The sequence below is a fragment of the Dendropsophus ebraccatus genome, chromosome 7 (genome assembly GCF_027789765.1).
Source record: "Dendropsophus ebraccatus isolate aDenEbr1 chromosome 7, aDenEbr1.pat, whole genome shotgun sequence".
Lineage (NCBI taxonomy): Eukaryota > Metazoa > Chordata > Amphibia > Anura > Hylidae > Dendropsophus > Dendropsophus ebraccatus.
Genome location: NC_091460.1, coordinates 20130784 through 20154737, shown reverse-complemented (window position 1 = coordinate 20154737; position 23954 = coordinate 20130784). Strand labels below are relative to the sequence as shown.

General features: G+C 42.4%; 1 pseudogene; it reads left to right on the top strand.

The window, feature by feature from the left end:
• The first annotated feature begins 4185 nt into the window (after positions 1 to 4185).
• On the top strand, positions 4186 to 4296 carry LOC138797988 (U2 spliceosomal RNA; annotated as a pseudogene).
• The last annotated feature ends 19658 nt before the right edge of the window (positions 4297 to 23954 follow it).

Here is a 23954-nt window from a genome sequence, read left to right as displayed (position 1 = left end):
GGTCTGGTATAGCAGTTTTTTCCAGTCATAGTATGGTGGTATTGGTCAGGTGTATTATGACAGTGTTACCCAGTCACAGTATGGTAGTATTGGTCAGGTCTGGTGTGGCGGTGTTATCCAGTCACAGTATGGCGGTATTGGTCAGGTCTGGTATGGCAGTGTTATCCAGTCACAGTATGGCGGTATTGGTCAGGTCTGGTATGACAGTGTTATCCAGTCACAGTATGGCGGTATTGATCAGTTCTGATATGATGGTGTTATCAAGTCACAGTATGGCGGTATTGGTCAGGTCTGGTATGACAGTGTTATCCAGTCACAGTATGGCGGTATTGGTCAGGTCTGATATGATGGTGTTATCCAGTCACAGTATATGGCGGTATTGGTCAGGTCTGGTATGACAGTGTTATCCAGCACAGTATGGCGGTATTGGTCAGGTCTGATATGATGGTGTTATCCAGTCACAGTATATGGCAGTATTGGTCAGGTCTGGTATGATAGTGTTATCCAGCACAGTATGGCGGTATTGGTCAGGTCTGATATGATGGTGTTATCCAGTCACAGTATGGCGGTATTGGTTAGGCAGTGTTACCCAGTCACAGTTTGGTATACCTGTAGTGCCCTGTATATACATGTACTGTATAGATGGAGTCGGGGGTCCTGTATACATGTACTGTATAGATGGAGTAGGGGGCCCTGTATATACATGTACTATATAGATTGAGTAGGGGGTCCTGTGTACATGTACTGTATAGTTGGAGTAGGGGGTCCTGTATACATGTACTGTATAGATGGAGTAGGGGGTCCTGTATATACATGTACTGTATAGATGGAGTAGGAGGTCCTGTATATACATGTACTGTATAGATGGAGTAGGGGGTCCTGTATATACATGCACTGTATAGATGGAGTAGGGGGTCCTGTATATACATGTACTGTATGGATGGAGTAGGGGGTCCTGTATACATGTACTGTATAGATGGAGTAGGGGGTCTACCAGTTATTACTGTGGATGTTGTGAGGCAGCTTCCCTAGCAACCATTGCTCCCTGTGGAAATGAAAGCAGTAATCCTATTGGTTGCTAAGGCTCCAACTGCCGTGTCTGCTGCAGCTAATTATATCACCTGTGTGTGCAGTGAGGAGATTTTCCCATTCATCTCTATGGGGCGCCGCTCTTCCCCCTCCCCCTCCTCTCCTGTACATCTGGCGGGGACGGGACCTTCGCAATAACCTTCCCGGGCACCCAATGTATCTGTGAGCCAAATTTGGGGTCAAACGGTTCAGGCATTTGGAAGTCTATAAGGGACAGACAGACAGACAGGCAGGCAGACAGAAGGACAGACTTTAATTTTTATGATATAGATGATTTACATGTAAGGTATAAATCAGATGGGGAGTTATGGAGAGGGCTCAGAAGTTTAACTTACTCAATACTGGGCAGCTGTCATATACCTCCCTAGATGACATGGTCAATAGCGACAATTCCATTTAGTGTCAAGAATTTACCTGTCCGCAGTCATTGTCCTGCCCCTACTTGCTGCGGGGAAAGAAACTGGGCCGGGGTTTGGGATCTGGCAAGTCTGCTGATGCTGTGGTCATTGCTGCAGGAACGTCAGGCCAATCATGCGGCTCAGCGCTTATGCAGTGAAATTGCACATTCACTTTAAGTTTCTCACATGGATGGAACGGCGATGGCATGGGTAAGCTGCGGGGGGGTCCTTTTTTTAACTTTTTTTTTTGTTCCATTGAGTCTAATGGAGCCGGGTCATAGAGGGGAGGGACTTCGTCCCATTGGGGGGCGGGCTGCCCCACCTCCAGTGTTTCAGCCTCAGCCGTAGCCCATGAATAGAACGATGCCATAAGCAGGAACCGGCTCAAAAAAAAAGACTGCAGCACTGGCTTCCCCGCACCGATCTATCCATGTGAAGAACTTAAAGTGTCACTGTCGTTTTGTTTTTTTTCCTGAAATCAATAGTACAGGTGATTTTAAGAAACTTTGTCATTGGGTTTATTAGGCAAATATGCTATTATCTGCATTCAATAAGACTTTTCCCAGGTCCCCCTCCCCCTCCTCTCTCTCATCCACTGCTCATTATCAGGAAATTATGTCTTGTTGCATCAGACATGCCCCTGTCTGTTCTATGAAGAGTGAAGAGGGGAGGAGGAAGGAGCGAGATTAGTCAGCAGCAGAGAGCAAAGAACAAAGGATTACACAGAGGGAGCTGTGTGAAAGCTGTATTCAGAGGTCAGTGCTGAACTCAGAGGAGATTTCTCTCGGGGGAGAGTTTCAAACTGCTTTTTCATGATTAAAAATGCATTTTTCGCCTAATAAACCCAATTACAAAGTTTCTTAAAATCGCCTGTACTATTGATTTCTGCAAAAAAAATATAAAATAAACGACAGTGACACTTTAAAGCCAATGTACTGCTGGTACATTCACTTTAAAAAGCCGACTGCCTCCAGCAGACATCTGTGATAGTTTGTGGCATGCCCATGTACACCAGCGTTCTTATCCTTCTGCATTGTCTGTGTACCTGACCTCTCTTTGTATTCCTGATTATCTCAGGCCATTCCATTACTGCATGCACAAAATGTCGGCAATCCGGAGTGTGGTGCTCAAGGACAGGATATACGGCAAAATAGGAAAAATACCCGGCACTCAAGTTGCTTGCAATTAGGTTTTATGCCATACGAAGGTGCACATAACAAACAGCAGGACGCGTTTCGTCCTGGTCCGCCTTTTTAGACAGTTGAGAGAAGCGGACCACACTGAAACGCACCCTGCTGTTTGTTACGTGCATCTCCCTATGGAATAAAACCTAATTGCAAGCTAGGAGCTGAGGAAGGAGCTGAGGAAGGTTGGACATAGACAAGTGTATTACCACTGTAGGCAAGGTCTGCATCTAGGCCCCAAGAGTGTGGATGATCAGGTTGTGTGGCATAGAGCTAGATAGCAGCTAGCCACTACAGGGACAAGTTCTGGACAACTGGTGCAACTATGGTTCCATGTTGTAGTATTCAGTGGGGTAGAGAGGGTCTCCTCAATGACCTGAAGAGGAACATAGGTTTTGAAAGAGTCACTTTCCGGTCACTTTTTAGGCAGTCTCCTAGGTGGTTAAACACCAAATAAAAGATTGATCTGGTAAGTTCAATATAATAAACATTCAGAGTGTTTAACTACTTAGATGCCACTGTCAATAAAAAGGGGAGAGTCCCTCTGAAAGTGTGATCATGTTCTGATGAGTTTCCATAGGTGGATATATATGAGATATTGTTGCATATGGAGATGTCTGTGAGATGGGTGTATATAGATACCCAATAAGACATGTAAGCATGTAAATTGTCTGTGAGACATGGCAGTATATGAAGTTGTCTGTGAGACATAGGAGTATATGAAGTTGTCTGTGAGACATGGGAGTATATGAAGTTGTCTGTGAGACATGGCAGTATATGAAGTTGTCTGTGAGACATGGGGCATATGGAGTTGTCTGTGAGACATGGCAGTATATGAAGTTGTCTGTGAGACATGGGAGTATATGAAGTTGTCTGTGAGACATGGGAGTATATGAAGTTGTCTGTGAGACATGGGGGCATATGGAGTTGTCTGTGAGACATGGCAGTATATGAAGTTGTCTGTGAGACATGGGAGTATATGAAGTTGTCTGTGAGACATGGGAGTATATGAAGTTGTCTGTGAGACATGGGAGTATATGAAGTTGTCTGTGAGACATGGGGGCATATGGAGTTGTCTGTGAGACATGGCAGTATATGAAGTTGACTGTGAGACATGGGGGCATATGGAGTTGACTGTGAGCGGGGTTTGTAGGAGGAAGTTTGTAAAATGGAGTCATATGGAGCTATCTTTGAGATAGGGGCATATAGGGCTGTTTGTCAAACATGAGGGCATATGAAGCTGTATTTAAGACATTGGGCATATAGGGTTGTCTTTGAGACTTGATGTATATGTAGCTGGTTATCCATTCCCACTGGTTTTGCTGTAGACTTTTGACTGTTCTTCCCTGACAGCCCCAGCACTTAGCAGCGTATGGACCATCACCCAAGTGGGGTCAGCCACCGACAGCAGCACATCGAGTGTGCAGGGGCAGAGGGCCGGGTTCAGAGTGGTTAAATTGTCCTACAATTGCTCTACGTAGGACCCCTCCCCAGCCCCTCAAACGTCAGATCCTATCGCTTCTCGGCCTTTTGGCTAAGATCAAGTTTAGTGTCTGTTGTTATCAGTTTGATGTCTAATGCATCCCCTATCTGGGGATTCTGGTCCTGCTTTATCTCCACTTATTCACAAGCAACTTAGTTCAGCAAGAAAAGTTAGAGCCCCTGTTATTCTATAATGTAATGGGGATGATGTATAGTTAATAAAAGTTTGACAATCTGAAGTTCTGTTCTTCAGTTCTGTTTGGTCTCTGGTGGATGTAACTATTTTACTGTTGTGTCTTCTGATGTAACTGATCAGCAATACAGCCTTGTGCTTATTTTATTATATAAACCTCTCCCTGTCATACCCTGAGCGGCATTGCTGCCAATTCCTTATAATGCTGTACACAATGTAGCCATACACGTGTATAGGACCTGTCTTCCTGTCATTGTATATTATTTGATTTTCTGAAAATGTTCCTGATGTTGGTTCTCTGTGTGACCTTCAGCATCTCTCAGATCCAGCACTCCGCAGCTCAATGTCATCTTACAATAGATGATTATTTATTCGAGTACAAATATTCTCAGGAAGGAGACATCATTATAGGAGGGATCTTCACTGTCCATTCCTGTATGGACCAATGGTTCAACAAAAGGAGGCTTGTCTACCATCGTGTATGTTCAGGGTAAGTACAAGCACCAAAAATTGCAGGGATACACACACTGGCATCTTTACAGACAATTCCTTATAGGACTATAGCAGGAGCATAAACACAGGGGCTCATATGTGCAAATTACACAGAAATTTTATGTGATGTAATGTATGCTGTATATTAGTTTTCTCTAAATTCTTCTTCCACTAAATGTATATATCCATGACCCTCATATGCAGATAGCCGGGGAGTTAATCTTTAGGCTGAGTTTATTCATAGTATTTTGGTCATTACTTTGGTAATTACAAAAATTATAAATCCCGGCACTCGCTCTCATCCACTATGCTTGTTGTTTATTCACAGAGAAATGCAGAGACCATAGCTTTTCCCCACTAAATAAAATACAGAAACACATCCTGCGTTGTCTGTATTCACTTTCTTTATATGAATATACCACAGGCATAACAGTAAACAGTGAGTGCCGGGATTTATGTATCATTTCTGCACCACAGCCTAAGCACTGAGTGCCGACCCATTCACCTTATTAAATGTTATTAATCAAAACCAGGATTAGGTCAAAAACACAAATCTTTCTATTATATTTTGTCTCTCTCTGTCTCACTCCTGGCTAAAATAAAAATACTGACTAAAGATGAGCGAGTAGTAGTCGATAGAGTAGCTATTCGATCCATTATTATACTATTTGAAATATTCGTTTTCGATCAAGCATCCGACTGAAAATGCAGTAAAAATTAGTTTTTCCTCCCACCTTGCCTAATGCTTTATTCTAGCCAATAACTTTGCAGGGGGGGGTGACAGGCCCTAGGAGCATGCAGGCATCGCAAGAATAATCATTGACTGGCTTAATCATGTGACCTCCAAACTATAAGAACTAGGCTCTTCCTGCTCGTCATCAGATGCCATCTTAAAGGTAAAGAAGGAGAGATCCTGGAGTAGGGACAGTGCGGATCTTAGCAGATTGTAGGCAGGCAAGACCCCAAAAGCCCTTCTTAGGCTCAGCACAGCATATATTGAAAGATTTACTCTGAATAGGCTGGCTACCAGGATATCTGCAGCTTATTCTCACAGACAGCCAGGCAGCTGCTCATTGTGAAGAATAGGCTTCAGTTCATCTATTTGCTCCTACAGTCTAAGTGTTGCAGGTAGTTGAGGGATAGATACTGGAGTAGGGACAGTGAGGATCTTAGCAGATTGTAGGCAGGTAAGACCACTAAAGCCCTTCTTAGAGCTACTACACAGCACAGCATAGAGCTCCTTCCATACAATGCATAGACTAGCAGCATATCAGCTAGTTAGACAGACATACAGATTATAATTCTCCAGTATAGACCTGTGTTTGTCTATTTTTTCCTACATTTGAATTGGTGCTGGACAGTTTATTGCGCCCTGCACCAAGTTAAAAGAACAGAAAAACCCTTTTATGTATCACCTGCTGCCATACGTGAAAGGTCAAAAATATACTGTACACGCCAGGATTGTCATAGTTCCATTGTGATATAAAGGTGGCGCAGAAGTTTATTGCGCTCTGCGCCAGGTTGAAAGACAGAAAAGCCTCTCGCCTATTACCTACTGCCATTTGTTAAAATTCAAAGATATACTGTATATGCCAGGATTGGCATAGTTCTGTTGTGATATAAAACTGTTGCAGTAGTTTATTGCGTTCTGCGCCAGGTTGCTGCCATACGTCAAAGTTTATATCTATACTGTACAGGCCAGGATTGGTCGTAGAAAGACAGTATACAAGGATATCAGAATATCCATGTCATTCAGTCAGTAAGTTACCAGAAAGTAGTAAAAGACAAAAAATATATATAAGGTTTTTAGAGAATCAAGGGACTCTCTTTGTGTATGTGAGTGGGGGTAGGTAGTGGCCCTAACAGCCATTGCAGACATATTCAGTCAATTGAGTGTGACAAATTACTGCTGAACCTTTCAGTTTCTTTATTAACCCATCTCCATGTGACAATTTAAACTGTGTTGTGTATTGCTCCTTTCAACATGCCTTTCACACAAGTGGTGATTTGACTAATATTGTCTATATGTATGTTGAGGGGAAATGTAATACAAAGTCACCAGTGCCACTTACTGTGCTACCAACTGGTTGGGTTGTGAGCTACATTCTGGAGCAAAGTCTTAGTACTTTCTGGGTTTAAATTTATACGCCTCCTGGATGCAAAAGCTGGTCTTAGCTGCCAGAAGGTACCCAATGGGGTAGACAGTACTGGTGCATGTCAGGCAGGAATGCATAGACAGCAGGTCAGACTGCACACTGGAGAATAAGAATATCACTCATTGATGAGTTGGGGACATAGTCCAATTTCGGGAGATAGTCAAGGAAAGTTTGGAAGGTTCAGGTTAGCAATTGGAAAGTCGGAACAGTACAAGGTGTTCCTGGAAACCAAGGAACAGACACAGGTCAGGCTAAAGAATAGAACAGGATATCATACTGTCCCTGGATTCAAGGGACAAACAAGTTAATAGTTAATACCATATATCATACAGTATATCTACTTGATGGCATCATTTGTTAAATATCCTTTTTCTCTTTAGGATGTTAGAAGCTTTAAAGATTTAGCAGCAGTTTATTTAATGTCATTTCCAAGATTTTTTTTGCACAATTTTTTGGGGAACAATTAAGCACTAAGGTGTACTCCATTTTAAAAACTGTATACTTATATTAATTCACATTTGGTAAAACTGGATTTGTAAAGGTTTGTCAGCAATGGATGAACTCACCTAAATATGTTGGTCTCAGCACAATATCTATCAGTGTGTATAAAACATACGTCGATGCAAGTCAATCCCCCATTATCTCAAGGTCCGTAGCTAAAGAAGCATGGAAAAACCCAATTAAGGAGACGTATTGAGGATCTCAGCTTGTAACCATTGATGATTAGAACCTGAGAACATTACACCATCTCTTTGACAGGGGTAGGTAGCAGCAGAATGGGTAATTGAGACAAGTCAAGGATGGATGAAGGAGAAAAAGTTGCAGTGTCTCGCTGGGGCCAATAAGACTTTTATTTAAGCCCCTATTCTCCTCAGATTTATTACATTCATTTCATCCCCATCATAATAATGCCTTTCACAAAACTACCAATATTTTCCATAGTCTTCACCCTAGAGAATCTACTGTCTTTTCTGTATAGAATAGGATCAAACAATAAAAAAACAATTATTAGATTGTACTTATACTCTTGGAGATTGGCAATGTATTAGTAAAGCATGTGGCAGGCTGTAATAGTGTATCTTATATGATAAGATGACAACCAATCAGCACTTCACCAATGTTTCACAGGGCCGCCGATCTAAGATTTCTTTGGGGGAAAAAAACATATATAAATGCCTCATTTTCTAATATTTTCCACAGTATTCACCCCAGAGAATATACATATATTTTGGCTTTTCTGTATGCAATTGAAGCTATTAACAATGATACAGATATCCTGCCCAATATCACTCTGGGATATCACATATATGACTCCTGTGGAAATGAGAATAAAGTAATAAAAGATGTTCTGCAGATAATGTCTGGACACACAGTAACAGCTCCAAACTATTCCTGTATGGAGAAGGATGCGGTGGTCGGGTTTATTGGAGATTTACGCTCTGTCACCACTCTCCCTATGGCCCAGCTACTAAGCTTATATGGATATGCACAGGTGAGTGACTTATTTTGCTAATCTTGATAATTTATTTGGCATGTTTTGTATATCTGTTGTCTCTATGTATACATGGCTAAAATGGCTGAATCACATTATTATGACGACTTCCTACTTTTGACATTGGCAGCATGTAGCTCTTAAAGGAAGTCATGCGTGGAGCACTCCCGCCAATGTTGCGAGAGGTGAATGTCAGCTACGAAGGTGCGCAAGGGTGGACTGACACTGCACAGTGGAGCAGCTCACCACCAATGACTACCAAACATGTGGCTACCATAACAGATGAGTGATCCCTACTGTGTATGGGGCTCTAAAGTAGATGGATAGTCACTACACCTCTGCTTATATGGTTGCTCTGTCAGAGAAGGCCTCAATCGTCCCATCAGCCTTGGAATCGGACCTCCGCTGATTATCAAAGAGTTGTTTTTTTCTATGAGTCAGGGTTTTTTGGTGGAAAATTTAGAGGCCAAACTTTGTGCATATTGCTGGAAATACACAATCAGCATTCTGGTTTGGGGAATTCTGTAGTGGCACTCTCTATATTGTAGGCATGTAGGATTTAGGAATAAATCCATCCTTTGAGATCATCTACACCCATAGATGTTGATTGTTTTCCAAGGGACAGATGGAAAATTTCACTAAGACAATTGAAAATGTTAATCGGCTAGAAATGTCTTACATCAGTTGGACCAAGACTTCCAAATACTACCTTTGGCAACCATTCCCCAGACAAAAAACCAGTTGAGCATCTGTGGGGCCACCTGGATCTTCTATAGATCCTCTTCTACACACCCACCAGCAGCTGTGGGATGAAGTCAGCATGGCTCCAGATACCTGGCACAACCTACCAGGACCTTATTGAGTCAAACCCAGACCATCTAGCTGTGGTCCACACTGCACACAGTGGATATTAGCTGCTGGTCATAATTTTTTAAATTTGAATTTTATTACATGTTTATTAACCACTCGGGCACACCCCTTACCCATTGAAATCAGGTGTCTCATTCAGTCCCATTCCCAGGTATATAAAACCAAGCATGTACCAATGTAGACTACCTTTACTACCTTTAGGTTGTTCTAAAGAAGTCCGAAAATGTCGCTGTGTATAGTATAATGAGCCCCTGAGTTACAGCAAAGTGAAGAGCTTGCTGCACTTACACATAACTGTTTATCAGTGCGGCAATTCTTTAGCAATGCCTCTACACGGTATGACCAGTCAGGTATCCAGGTCGTGGAAACGATCACTGTATGATTTGTTCAACCATTAAAATACAGTTAGTGGTCGCACATCTCCTTTTTAGGCAAAGAGATGTGCGGCTGATGAAGATTTTACTGGCCACATAAAAGATCAAACTGACCTTTCCCTAGTGCTGCTGTTGGGACAGACCTGGGACCCCACTGATTCTTGGTGCCATCTCAACATGGCCACCCTGCCAATCACTGGCCAAGTTGAGTCATTGACTTATATTTCCTGCATGTTGAGATGGGGACCAGGAAGCGGTGAGCAGTCTGATAGGTAGGTTCCTTTTTTTTTCTTTTTTTCTTTTTTTTTAGCTAGTCTAACTAACTCCTTTTAATAATTACCTCAGTTTTGTGTTGTAGTTGTTGTAGTACTTTGTTCAGTTTACCAAGAATTTGTTTCAAAATGTTTCTAATTTGGTGAACGGCAAAATGTATCCTTGTTAGGTTATGAGTAGAGATGAGCGAACCTCAAGTATGCTCGAGTCCATCCGAACCCGATTGTTCGGCATTTGATTCGCGGTGGCTGCTAAAGTTGGATAAAGCTCCTGTTTTCCTGAATAACATGGATACAGCCAATGACTATATCCATGATTTCCACATGGCCTTAGGGTTTTATGTAACTTCAGCAGCCCCCCCCTAATCAAATGCCGAACGATCGGGTTCGGATGGACTCGAGCATGCTCCAGGTTCTCTCATCTCTAGTTATGACCATCAAATTTTTAATCCAATGAAATTTATGAAATGCATTCTCTTTGGTATATTTGGTTCTCCATTACATATGAGTTCTTTTCTTTTTTTTCACATCAAACTTTTTTTTACCTTCCCATTAATCTATTTTAGATTAGTTACGGGGCTACAGATCCTCTTCTAAGAGACAAAACATTTTACCCAAACTTCTTTCAAACAGTCCCCGATGACATGATATACTATGAAGCATTGGTGAAGTTATTGGAAAGATTCCAGTGGAGCTGGGTCGGGATCATAACATCGGATGATGACAGTGGACAGAGGGAGGTACAACAACTAAGCACAATATTCAAAGAAAACCACATTTGTGTGGAATTCAAGATTCGGGTACCTGTAACACACTTGAAAAATGTTCTTTCGGACTTGAAGATTTATTCCACTGACGTTATTGTTATCTGTGGTTCCTACAATATATGGTACATCTCAGCTTTATACAGGGCAGCTCATCTTCTAAACAACAAGACCCTTATACTTCTGAAGTCATGGTCATTTACAGGGGAGCTGATAACTCTCAATGGAGATGATGTTCCGGCTAATTGCAGTTTAGCATTTACAACCCCCCTATACACTCTACAAGAAATGGAGGAGTATATTTCTAAAGTACAGTTGTCTGATCGACCTCATGACATGTTATTAGAAGAGATCTGGATGTTGGCATTTAGATGCCTCTCAAAAAATAAAATGAAGAATAGGATCATGTCAGAGATATATGGATTCAAGTTCCAAAATTGTTCAGGAGAGAAGCGGTTTGTGGAGTATTTTTATTTTCGTGATGATACAGTGTCAATTCAAGTCTTCATAGCAGTCATGATAATGGCGCAAGCTTTGACTTATCTGAACTCAATTCTTAATAAAAATGAAAAACACAACAATGCACAAATATATGACTATAAATACAAGGTGAGTATATTTTGTCTTTTTGGCAGTTTGAAATTTAGAAACCCAATAGTGTCTGCAGACAAGAATGTTTCGGTATATGCCTCCTCTTAATCTTTTGACCCTGAAGTTTTAGCTTATGCACCTCAGAATTTTTTTCTGTAAAGTCTTTTGTGCTAAAGTCAAGGGGGCAAAATCTTCAAAACTTTCTGGTCTTAGGGCCTGTTCACACTGTGGAAAATAGGCGGAAATTCTTTCAGCGGAGAGCTGCAGAGAGTGGAGGCGCCCTATACTTAACATTGAGGAATTGAGGCAAACGGACTTCTGAGCAGAGTTGGCGGCAGGGATTCCGCTTGGGATTTCCGACTGTTTTCTGCAGTGTGACCGGGCCCTTGGTGACCATTAAAGATGAGCAAATATTTTGAACTCTGTGAGAGTCCTGTCTGTGACCTACTATCTAGGTCTGAGGTCCGGTGTGGGGTCTGGACTTATTAAGAAATCTGAATTTATTCATGGGGTCAGTATTTATACTTGGGTCTGGTCTGTTGTCTGTATTTATTCTGGGGTTTTAACTGAGGCTGAAATCATTAATGGGGTTTAGTCTGGAATATAAGTTTATTCTAGGGAGTCAGAAATTAAATTTCATCATGCCCGACACCTATCTCTACTGACATCATCTGTCAGAGTCTCGGGAGACCCCTATACACTTAATAATAAAGCATTGGGCCAAGATAAGAATAAATTATATGGGGACCATTAGACTAAATTTACAGTGGGTACAGAAAGTATTCAAACCCCTTTAAATTTTTCTTTCTTTGTTTCAATGCAGCTATTTGGTAAGTTGAAAAAAAAGTTCATTTGTGCTCTTTAATGTACACTCTGCACCCCATCTTAACAGAAAAAAAAAACCAAAAATGTAGATATTTTTGCGAATTTATTAAACAAGAAAATCTGAAATACCACATGGTCATACGTATTTAGACCCTTTGCTGTAACACTCATATTTAACTTGCATGCTTTCCATTTCCTTATGATCCTCCTTGAGATGATTCTATTCCTTCATTGGAGTCCAGCTGTGAACTGATTAGACTTGATGAGGAAAGGCACACACCTGTCTATATAAGACCTCCCAGCTCACATTGTATGTCAGAGGACATGAGAATCACGACGTCTAAGGAACTGCCTAAGGAGCTCAGAGACAGAATTGGGGCAAGGCAAAGATCTGGCCAAGATTACAAAAGAATTTCTGCAGCACTCAAGGTTCCTAAGAGCACAATGGCCTCCATAATCCTTAAATGTAAAAAGTTTGGGACAGCCACAAGTCTTCCTCGACCTGGCCATCCAGCAATCGTGGGAGAAGAGCCTTGGTGAGAGATGTAAAAAAAGAACCCCAAGATCACTGTGGCAGAGGTCCAGAGATGGAGTAGGGAGATGGGAGAAAGTTCCACAAAGTCAACTATCACTGCAGCCTCCACCAGTTGGGGTTATATGGCAGAGTGGGCCAACGGAAGCTACTGTGCAAGACACATGAAAGCCCACATACAGTTTGCCAAAAAAACACATGAAACTCCCAGACGATGAGAATAATATTCTCTGGTCTGATGAGACGAAGATTGAACTTTTAGGTGTTAATTCCAAGCAGCATAAGTGGAGAAAACCAGGCATTTCTTATCACCTGCCCAATACAATCCCAACAGTGTAAAATGATGGTGACAGCATAATGCTGTGAAGGACAGGGACAGGACGATTGGTTGCAATTGCAGAATTGATGAATGTGGGCAAGTACAGAGATATCCTGGCTGAAAACCTCTTCCTGAGTATTCTGGACCTCAGACTGGGCCGAAGGTTCACTTTCCAACAAGACAATGACCCTAAGAACACAGCGAAAATAACAAAGCAGCAGATTCAGAACAACTCTGTGACCATTCTTGACTGGCCCAGCCAGAGCCCTGACCTAAACCCAATTGAGCATCTCTGGAGAGACTTGAAAATGGCTATCCACCAACGTTCACTATCCAACCTGAGGGAACTGGCGAGGATTTGCAAGGAAAAATGGCAGAGGATCCCCAAATCCAGGTGTGAAAAACTTGTTGCGTCATTTCCAAGATGGCTGTTCAAAAGGGGGGGGGGGCTTCTGCTCAATACTGAGCAAAGGGTTTGAAAACTTATGACCGTGATATTTCCGTTTTTCTTGTTTAATAAATTTGCAAAAATAACTACATTTCTGTTGTTTTCTGTCAAGATGGGGTGCAGAGTCAACATAAATTAGCTAAAAATGACCTTTTTTGATCATACCAGATGTCTGAAAAATGTTAAGGGGTCTAAATACTTTCTGTACCCACTGTTTATCTGTCAATCAGCATTTCTATGTTGCACTTTTCTTTGCCTCCTTCTATTGACAGTGTTAGAGATGTTTCTTCTAAGGCTGCATTCAGATGTCCCGTAAAATTGCCCATGGTCGCAGATCCGCGTTCACCAGAAGTGGCGTGGACTAAGTTGCCTTCTTCTCCCGGCAGCATAGTCCAGGCCCCTTCCAGTGAGAGTATGTAAGCCGTCCGGCACAGGGGAGTAGGTGAGAAGTCAAATGCGATGACAGGAGCGTTATGCGCTCCGGTCATCTCTGCTGCTGAACGGCGGGGGTGGGGTGGACTGCACTGCTAGGGGATCTGCGCCGCAATCCTTCTCCAGTCATCATGGCGCCGATCACGGCACTGATCGCGTGAATGAGGCCTAAAATATAAGTCAAGAGAAACCAGTCCCATTTTGCCTTTTATATAGTGTTTTTATCCAAATAAATCTCCCTAATATCTTCTTCCCAATTGCTGGTAAAGGTCGGGACGATTAGACATAACTGTACATACTTTCATTGAACGTTCCCGGTATCATATGACAATCAATGCTTCTCTTTGGAAGTTAATAGAGTCTATAAGAAAATCCATGTACCAAGGTTTCACAGATTTGGATTTCTTTCTGAATGAGAAAGGAGAAAGGAAAATGCCGCTGTATATTATAAATTGGGTGACCAGGATATCCGTATCACAATTGTCTACAACCATCACACAGGTTGGAATGTTTGATGGATTATATTCACATCAACTCAATGTGACACCAGCAATGATAACATGGAAACATAACCAGGTATGTTATATAGATTCTAATGAAGAAGGATAACGATGACCAGTATAAGCCATTGTATTCCTACACAGCTGTACTTGTCTGCACCGATGGCCATTTGTAATGAAAGTGACCGTCATCTGAGCCTTTCATTATATTTGACAAACCCTTGTCCGTCAGCTCACCGGCTCCTGCTCTCCAAACGGAGAGCGGAAAAACAGAAAACAGGATCAGCATAACAGAAAACAAAGTCCAGCACCTTGAATGGACTCAAAAACTTCCCAAATTTCTTTATTTCACACAGGATAATACAGAGGAACAGACAAAAGCTCTTGCCTTGCTTACAACCAGGTTGTCACCAAGTATGTCAACCAGCGCTTTTTTTGTTCTTCTATAGTATCCCGTGTGAAATAAAGAAAGTCCTTTAAATGTGTTGGACTTTATTTTCTGTTTCATTACATTTGGGCTCTAGGATCTGACGTTTAACCAAAGGTCATCGATGAACGTATTTCCGGGTCACACTAAACAGAAAAGAATTGGAAGAATGACTAACATAGTGTCCACCACGTTAGTCATTCTTCCAATTCTTTTCTGTTTATGTAGCCAGACTCGTGAGGACCATTTAGACACCTCTAAACTCAATCATCTAACTACAGATGACAGTAAAGCAGCGCTCCACATTTATTCCACCCGCTTTCTAAGAGCCAAAAGAGTTTTAAGAGTTTTCTACCTACAGGGCTGTTTGGGGCTTGCGCACTTCTTGCACCATGTTCTGTAGTATTTACTGGGACAGTATTGGTGTAGATAGGAATATTTGAGTGCTTTTTATAATTTTTGTAAGAAAAATTCAACAATCCTGGCAATCATGACAATTGCGGCCAAAAAGAAAGAGAAGTAATGATACTCACCTAGTCAAGGCACTCACGATAAATAATGTGAGATGCAGGGAATGGATCCCCAGGTAGGCATGAAAAGATCATGGCTGATTCATTACCCCTTAACGACATGGGGTGTACATTTACGCCCCCGCAGCCTGGGCCTTGGCGCAAATAAGCATAAATGTATGCGCCGCTGGGGTACGGGGCTATGGAGCAGGCTCAGGAGCTGAGCTCACTCCATAGCGGGTGAGGACAGGCTGCTCACCCTCAATGGCGGGCTACTGGGATTGCGCGGCCATCAGCCATTAACCCCAAATGCTGCGATTAAGTGTAAGTGTAAGTGACAGGAGCATCTCCTTAAGTGTAAGTGACAGGAGCATCTCCTGTCACTTACCGATTAGGACCCCAGCAGGGTGTCTGCGGGGGCCCGATCGCATGGCCTAACTGCCGGAGGTCCCTTACCTTCTTACATGCAGTCAGGTCTTCAATCTTCTACAAGCAGGCTCTATCAGAAGATCACAGATAACACTGGTACCTGCTGTGCTATGGCATAGCAGGGATCAGTGTATGTAATCCAATGCATGAATGTAAAAGTGTAAAAAAAAAATCAATAAAAGTTTTAAAAATGTCCCAAAGCCCCTCCCCCAATAAAAGTGAAAATCCCCCCCCCCTTCCCATTTTTTACATAAAACACATAAAAATAATAAAGTTAATCAACACATAATATACCGTAGCATGCATAATCGTCTGATCTCTTAAAATAAAACAATATTATTCCTGCACGGTGAACGGTGTGAACAAAAAGCAGTAATAAAGGGCAGAGATTGCTTTTTTAAAATTGAATTTTATGTAAAAAAATTTATAAAAAGCGATAAATACATCTAATATAGAAAAGAATGTTACTAATAAAAACTAGAGATCATGACGCAAAAAATGATGCCCTATACGACCCCGTAGGTGAAAAAATAAAAAGTTTTACTGCTAATAAAAATAGAAAAACATTAGAAAACCTAGTGAACATGCATATCGATGTGTTCAGTCTGACCTATAGAGTAAAGAAAAAATGTCAGTTTTACCATAAAGTGCATTACGTAAACATGGAAGCCCCCCAAAATTTGCGGAATCTTGTTTTTTGACCCAAATTCACCCAATAAATGATATTTTGGGGGTTCCGTCATTCATTTTATGGCAGATTGAAAGATGCCATTACAAAATACACCTGTTCCTGAAAAAAAACAAGCCCACATATGGCCCCATAGGTTGAAAAATGAAAGAGTTATGGGTATTAGAAGGCGAGGGGGAACAATTGGCCTGGTCCTTAAGATCATTTGAGGCCCAGTCCTTAAGGGGTTAAATAAGTTCAAGGGAGGCTTGCATGCTTTTTCTCAATAAATATAATATTACAAGTTATGGGTTATAGGTGGAACCTGATGGAATCCTGTTTTGTTTTTGTTTTTAACCCTTTTAACTATGTAACTATATGGCTGAGTGGAAAGGTGACAACTCCTGCTCCACCATTCCTCTTCTCTCTATCTGCATATGGAGGACACAGCATCCCCAGATGCTCAGTGCTAGCAATACCCCTGGTCTAAGGGGTTACTCTCCCCAACTTTAGATCCTTAAGACCATGAAGCAGATCAACAAATCTGTATAACTTTCTGACAGGAGGAGGGGGGGGAAACAGTGGGATCGAGGCAGTGGGATAGACAAGTCCTGTGTGACTTCCACCTGTTTATATTTTATGGACGTCAGTTTGTACACGTTGGCTGCGGATAGGCGAATACGCTTGTCTGTGATGACCACCCCTGGGCAGGGCTATATTAACAGCTGCTGCTGCCCCAGGCACTAAACCTGACGTTGCCCCATCTTCACTCACCAATGAGCCTCACGATTTTCTAGTTTCTGAATATCATATTGATATCTGACTAGAGATGAGCGAACCGGGTTCGGGTTCGAGTCCATCCGAACCCGAACGTTCGGCATTTGATTAGCTAAGGCAGCCGAACTTGGATAAAGCTCTAAGGTTGTCTGGAAAACATGGATACAGCCAATGACTATATCCATGATTTCCACATAGCCTTAGGGCTTTATCCAAGTTCAGCAGCCACCGCTAATCAAATGCCGAAAGTCCAGGTTCGGATGGACTCGAGCATGCTCCAGGTTCGCTCATCTCTACATCTGACCATCATACTGTGACTGGATAACATCAACATACATAACCTGACCAACACCACCATACCCTCCCCTCGAAAAGACACCAGATTTAATGAAAAGTCTGAAGGGGAGGTGGGAGAGGATAGGTGATGCGCGGGGGAGAGTTTTTGTTTTGGTGTTAGTTGATCTCCCCGCCGTGTCAGCTGAAATGGTGGTGTGGTAATGGATATAAGGTCACTTGGGCACTTCTCACAGCCTGGAGTGGTATAGAACCCATCCCGGACAGTCTTGTAGCCTCACCAGCTGCCAAAAGAGTTAAACCCAAGTGTACAGGTGTGTGTGTGAGTGCGGATGCGTAAGGATAGGCATGAATCCAATACTTCAGTACATAGATGGGTGTTCCATAAAAAAAAAAACTGTGTTTCCTATCACTCAGCCAGTTACTTATTTGCATATATTTTCCCCTAGGCACAACATCCTCATTTTATGGACCAACCTTTCATGCGGCACAGTATCAAATGCCCTTAAAAAGTCCAGATACACAATGTCCACAGCCTCCTCCAGGTCCAATCTATAACTGACCTCCTCATAGAAGCTGATCAGATCAAGATACTTCAGTACAGCAGCTCTTACCAATCCCTCAAATACTGCCCCTACTATAGATGTTAGACTTACCGGCCTATAGTTTCCAGGATCACTCTGTGACCCCTTATTGAATATTGCTACTACATTAGCTATGCGTTAGTCTTGTGAAACAATCCCTGTTTTTATAAAATCTTTAAATATTAGGAATAGGAGTCTAACACAATACTTAATTTCTGCAAAACTCTAGGATGGATACCTTCTGGGCCCGAGGATTTATAGATTTTACTGTTTTTGAGGCGCCACCTCACTTCTTGTTGTGTTAGGCAGGTGAGATTTATGGGAGGATTTACATTATCCCTAGTCATGTCGTCTGGTATAGGATTCTCCTCTGTGAATACAGTATAGAAGAATGTATTTAGTAGATTGGCCTTTTCCTTATCTCCCTCCGCCATTCCACCCAGATTATTTTTGAGGGGACCAACATTTTCAGTATTAAGTCTTATTATTTATATAGGTGAAGAACATTTTCGGATTCTTTTTACTATCTGTGGAATACCTCCTTTCTGTGGCAATTTTTGATTCTTGTTTTTTTTTGTCTTGTCTATTCTTCTGCTTATAATTATTCAATGCTTCCCCACTACCTTCTTGTTTTAGTAGTCTGTAGGCTTGTTTTTTGTAATGTATTGCACCCCTAACAGCTGTAGTTAAGCGCATTGGTTTTCTTCTGTTTCTACTACACTTATTCCCATATGGGGATGTGTCGTTCACAAGGATCTACCCAGATTGTCCCATTTCTCTTGTGTACTTTTATTTCAGAAGGCACTGTCCTATTCTATGTCCCCAAGGTCCTCTCTTAGTTTTCAGAAATTAGCCTTCTTGAAGTTTAATGTTGAAGGGACCGCAACACCCCCTCCGCGCCATGTAATTGGGGAGAAAGGTGCCCACTATATTGCTGTGGGCTGCTCGCACACTCGCTGCAGCATGGTGTTTATTAAAGGGGTTATCCAGCGCTACAAAAACATGGCCACTTTCCCCCTACTGTTGTCTCCAGTTTGGGTGGAGTTTTGAAACTCAGTTCCATTGAAGTAAATGGAGCTTAATTGCAAACCGCACCTGAACTGGAGACAACAGTAGGGGGAAAAGTGGCCATGTTTTTGTAGCGCTGGATAACCCCTTTAAGGACTGAGCCAATTTTCGCTTTTGGGCTTTCATTTTTTCTTCTACATTTAAAAGGCCATAGCGCTTGCATTTTTTCACCTACAGACACACAAGCCCTTATTTTTTACATCACTTATTGTACTGTGCAATTACAGACTTAATTTTTCCATAAAATATGCTCCTAAACCGGGGAAAAATTATTTGCGTGGTGAAATTGAAAAAAAAAAAGCTATTTTTTTTTTTATTGGGAGGGAGGGGTTGTTTACGCCATTTGCCCTATGGTAAAACTGACTTGTCAGAGTATGATTACAAAGATGTGCAACTTGCATAACTTTTATTTTAATCGACAGCTTTTAAAAAATTAAAACTTTTAAAAAAAACTAAGGGGGGCATTTATTAAGTCCGGCGTTTTTTACGCCGGACTTATAAATGCTCCGGCGCTACGGGGATTTATGTAGAGGCGGACTGCCTCTACATAAATCCCGTGCACGCCGGTGCGCACCGCCGAAAACCTACGCCAGCTGAGGACTGGAGTAGGTTTTCGGCGTACATTTGGGCGGAACGGATGGTAAATCGCGCGGACTCTGAGTCCGCGCCCTCCGTTCCGCCCGCTACACGCCCCCTTTCTGCCCCCCCGGCGTACTCGGCGGAAAGTGCCGATTTGCGAATATTTTATTCGCAGATCGGCCATTTGCGTATAAAAAAATACGCAAATCGGCACTTTCCGCCGAAAATCATCTGTTCGCCGGATGATACATGTGGCCCTAAATGTTCTTTAAAATTGATCTATGACCATGCTTATATCGCTTTTATTTTTTTGTCTATGGGGCTATGTGAGGTGTAATTTTTTTGCGCCATGATCTGTACTTTCTATTGGTACCTTGCTTGTGTTTATTCTCTTTGATCGCTTTTCATTAAAATTTTTCTGAATTTGATGTAACCAAAAATCTTTTTCCATTTACACTGTTCGGGCAGATATGCACGCAGCGATACCAAATATGTTTATTTATTTATTCTTATTAATGAAATGGGAAAAGGGGGATGATTCAAACTTTTATTAGGGGAGAGAATTTTTTATTAATAAAAACATTTTTTTTTTACATTAATTAGAAGTCATCCTAGGGGACTTCTAATACAACTACACTGCACTTACTTACTACAGCACTGATCGATTAGATCAGTGCTATATTGCTCTGGGCTTCTGCAGCCGAGATCTACAGATTGTGACTCTGAGACCTGGCCAGGTAGGATGAACGGATTGCATCGAGGGAGGCGATCCTGCCACTAGACCACCACGGAGGGGCGATAAGAGGCATTTTAATGCAGCTGTCAGTTATGACAGCTGCATTTAACTATCTTTATTAGCGGGCACAAGATCAGACCTAGCAGCCAGGAGCCGCAGAATTCAGAGTGCGGTCATGGCCCGGCATCTCTCTGAATCCTCATAGTGGACACATGACGTATGTGTATCGGCATGTGTGCTTAAAGGGTTAAGTCACATATGAGTGGTGGGTGGGAAGTTAGGCTGCAGCGCACACAGGTGAGCAGCAGCAGGGTCAAAATAGGTAAAATGCACACACATGCGCGCGCACCAACTGGTTCTGCACATGCAGCAGACAAGGGATGTCCATCAAACAGACTGCAGGTCTGAAGTTTTGCCTGGTATCGCACACCACCTTGCCTGGATTGAGGTTAAGCCATAGTAACCGCTCATCTGTCTGCTGTTTCATACCCCATGGCAGCTCCGCTGAGGTGTTTGGTTCGTTCCCCAAACTGATGAGTTTCGGGACAGCATGCAATTGCTCATTCGTGGCTGTGCTGAAGCTGGTGATGCAGCAGCTATGGTAAGAGTATGAGGAGGTGGCAGAGCAAAAAGATTGGCAAGAGAATGAGGCAACAATTGACGTCTAGCCATCCTGGATAGTGGTAGGAAAAGTGCCAAAACACTTCACGTCGGAGGCCCAGCCGCCAGTACATTAACACAGTGGACTGCTCAGAGTTACTGTTCCACGTATTGCTGGTCATGTGGACCTTGCCACTGATGTTGTTCCACAGCTCACACCTTTTTTGGACCCACATCTTGGTTGCATTTGCAGCCTTATACCTCTTTCTACACCCACTTTGCAGCCATTTTTCTGGATTTAGTTTTTCTGGGTTTGAATGAACCAGTCGAACCTGAACAGCCACAGTTCTGCTCATCACTAGTTATAACACTAAAATGATTCTAGTGCATAATATATAAGATGCCAGTAACAAAATATTACTTCCAGATGCCAAAAGGTCGATGTAATGAACGTTGCCTACCAGGAAGCAGAAAGGCTCTCATGGAAGGATATCACAGCTGCTGCTATGACTGTACCCCGTGTCCAGAAGGAGAATTTACAAACGCTACAGGTAATATATTAGTAATATATCAGTTTATTGGCAGACAAATTGTACTAAAAGCCCCGGGTTGTTTACAAAACTTGACGGCCCGCCCCACACACAAACCGCACCCCATACACGCAAATTTCTACACATGGTTACACTAATTATGTTTCTCTCTAATTTACAGTTTTCTTTTATAATCAATAAGGGATTGGAGGCTGGAAAGCTGGTCACATGGCTTCTAAACACCTAGACGCTGTGGTCAATGAAAACATCAGCATCTGTTGGGTTAAATGAATGGGATCAGTCTCTAATTTAATTCTGATCGCCCTTAGCACTTGCCTAGTATAAAAAGGCTCAGCTTCTGACTACCCTCCATACTTACTCAGCACATACCTACTATACAGACCTTTAAAAATTAAATTAAAACCCTAGTCTAGCCCAAAACTCACATACATTGCTCCCATGGCCCTTTGGCCTTATTCACACATCCCGTAATTTACGGATCCGTAATTACGGATCCGAGTTAGTGCACATTGATGTCCATTGTCCTATTCACACTATCAGTAGCAGAAATGGATGAAAATCAATCCTGAAAAAAAAAAGGACATATCCTAGTGCGGACCGGGTGCGGACCCAGATTTATTTACGGATGCTCTTATTGACATCAATTGTCTACGGATTGTTTGCGGATTGCAACATGTTGGGCATCCGTATTTCCGTAAAAAATTATGGATAACTCATGCTCCTATTTGCACAGCAGTTTATAGAAGTGCTGGGATTTTTAGTTCTCCGGATCTCTGTTGCTGAACACCGTATGCCGATGGTAGCAGAATCCTATCGTGTGCCGATTATAGCAGAATCAGTAGACGAATGTATTGAGGCAGTGTTGGTGATGGTATATCAGAGAGCTGGGATCTGTAGTACTCCACAAGGTGAAGACCATACAGAAGGGTGCCTGCTCGGAACATTGCATACTTTATATTGTGCCGAATTTAGCTGACAGGCCATTCATTCACTGCTCACAGTCTCTCAATTGATTCATTGATACTTTCCTAACCACATAGTAAACACCAATTTATTGTGCTAATTGGTAATGATGATTGGCAGCTGGGCTACAAAGGTACAAGTACCAATTACCTCAATAAATTGGGGTGTTTACAATGTAGTTAGGAAAGTATCAATGAATCAATTAAGAACACTGAAGGCAGAACGGCACAGGAGGATCGCATAGGAGATCGCATCACTACCGCAGGAGGGGGTCTGATGCCGCAGAGGGGGTCTGATGCCGCAGGAGGGGGTCTGATGCCGCCGCAGGAGGGGGTCTGATGCCGCAGAGGGGGTCTGATGCCGCAGAGGGGGTCTGATGCCGCCGCAGGAGGGGGTCTGATGCCGCCGCAGGAGGGGGTCTGATGCCGCCGCAGGAGGGGGTCTGATGCCGCCGCAGGAGGGGGTCTGATGATGCCAATCCCGGCCGAGCACGGAAGCGTCCCCGGTTGCCATGGTGATCGCAGGAGGGGTCTGATGATGCCTGCGATCACCATGGCAACTGGGGACGCTTCCGTGCTCGGTGAAATGCAGAGATTTGCTACTAACACAGCTCTATGGCTCTCTGATGCGATCTCCTTCTTGTCCTGTGCGATCCTCCTGTACCGCTCTCTCTCTCTGCCATGTTCATGGATATGTAATAGGTTCGAAAATAAATAGTAAGGAAGGTTAAAAAAGTTAAAGTTAAAAATAGTTCATGTCAGTTGATAGCAGTTCATAGGTTTTTATCACATTCATCCGATATGCATAATTGTGTATTTATGAGATCATTAGCAGCATTAGATGATTAGTATCGTTGGACAATTAGCAGCAATAGATGATTAGTATCGTTGGACAATTAGCAGCAATAGATGATTAGTATCGTTGGACAATTAGCAGCATTAGATGATTAGTATCGTTGGATACTCAGCAGCATTTGGTGATGATCGGCATTAGATACTTAACAATAATAGATGATTGGCAGCTTTGGATACTGTTTGGTAATTGGCAGCGTTTGGTGGTGAATTATGTGATAACAGTTTAGTTTGTGACAGCACTGTATTCTTTATTTATATCTCGATGGTTGATACAGTGCATGTAATTTGAGAAAAACGCTGTAGCTGTGCTGTGAGATCGGCGATTTCCACAGGGATTCACTAAGCAGCATGCATATTAGACACCTCTTACCCTTCTGAAGTCTGGTCCAGCAACGGATGGAATACGGATGGAATACGGATGTCCAATCCACAATTTCTCACGGGTTGTTTCAGGACCAGAAAAAAATACTGAACGTGTGCATGAGGCCTTTCTCTTAAAAATT